Source organism: Dioscorea cayenensis, chromosome 11 (genome assembly GCF_009730915.1).
Source record: "Dioscorea cayenensis subsp. rotundata cultivar TDr96_F1 chromosome 11, TDr96_F1_v2_PseudoChromosome.rev07_lg8_w22 25.fasta, whole genome shotgun sequence".
NCBI lineage: Eukaryota > Viridiplantae > Streptophyta > Magnoliopsida > Dioscoreales > Dioscoreaceae > Dioscorea > Dioscorea cayenensis.
The window spans coordinates 15,786,832-15,788,278 of NC_052481.1; the positions used below are offsets into that span (position 1 = coordinate 15,786,832).

General features: G+C 43.6%; 1 non-coding gene across 1 annotated transcript; it reads right to left on the bottom strand.

The window, feature by feature from the left end:
* Positions 1–594: 594 nt before the first annotated feature.
* Positions 595–701, bottom strand: LOC120272738. The gene has a single exon (XR_005540278.1). It is a non-coding gene; the product is annotated as a small nucleolar RNA R71 (small nucleolar RNA).
* Between the last annotated feature and the right edge of the window lie 746 nt (positions 702–1,447).

Genomic DNA, 1,447 nt, shown 5'->3' on the forward strand with positions numbered 1-1,447 from the left:
CATTCTATTTCACATCTTCGTTTTCTATCATCGTTTTGATTTGTTTTCTTTCTTTTAGTGTAGCTCCAGGTTATGTCCCGAGGAAATCCTTCGACATTGATTGAAGAAGATCCAGAACTTGAACGTACACTCAAAAGAAGGGGAAAAGAACCTATGCAAGAACTGTCTAATCAAGCTGAAATAGAAGTTGAAGGGTCAGATAATATGGCAGAACAGAATGAGCAACAGAAGACACTTTCTGATTATGCTAAACCCTCAATTTTGGGTACACAATCGAGTATTGTGCGACCCCCGATCATAACTCTGAACTTTGAGCTGAAACCGGCATTCATCCAAATGATTTAACAGTCCACATAGTTCAACGGTTTTGCCAATGAGGACCCAAACAACCACATAGAGAATTTCTTGGAAGTTTTTGATATGCTGAAGATTAATGGTGTATTGGATGATGCTATTAGATTGAGGGCTTTCCCATTCTCTCTCAAGGAAAGAGCCAAGCAGTGGCTTCATTCCTTGCCCAAAGCCTCCATCACGACTTGGAATGAGATGGTCGAAGCTTTTCTTACTAGGTACTTTCCTCCGGGGAAGTTTGCCAAGCTTCACAACGAGATATCATCGTTTGCACAGATGGAGTTGGAATCATTGTTTGAGACATGGGAGCGCTTCAAGGATCTTTTGAGGAGATGCCCACAACACGGATTTCCTGAATGGATGATTATCCAAACCTTCTACAATGGGTTGAATCCGAGTGCAAGGCAATTGTTAGGTGCTGCTACAGGAGGTACAATGGGAAGTAAAACCCTAGAAGAAGCCCGATAGTTAGTGGAGGACATGGCCATGAATAGTTATCAATGGAATGCACAGGAAAGGAAAAAGGTGGCCGGACTCCACGAAATACATGCGGTAACCTCTTTGGCGGCCCAAATGGAATCATTGAGCAAGAAGTTAGACCTTCTAACTTCTAATAGGGTGGAGGCCGTAACTACTTGCACCGAGTGCGGTAGTGGACATGCTCCATGCGATTTCCCGATCTCTATTGGTGATGCATTTTCGGTGGAGAAAGTCAACTTTGTGGGTAATGCAATGAGGAACCAAGGGAATCCATATAGCAACACCTACAATCTAGGTTGGAAGAACCATCCAAATTTTTCATGGAGTAACCAAGGACCACAAAAGGCCATGGCACCGCCGGGTATCCAATAACAACAAGCCCCGAACATTGATAACCGAGTTTCAGGCTTGGAGACCCAAATGACCGATTTAGAGAAGGCCTTGACTAGATTTGTGCAATTATCGGATATAAGGTTTCAATTAGTCGAGGCTACACTTTGCAACCACACCACTTCCTTGCACAATCTTGAGAATCAAGTGGGGCAAATTGCAAAGTCTCTATCGGGGAGACCACAAGGAAGCTTGCAAAGTAATACTGAGACCAATCCTAGAGAGC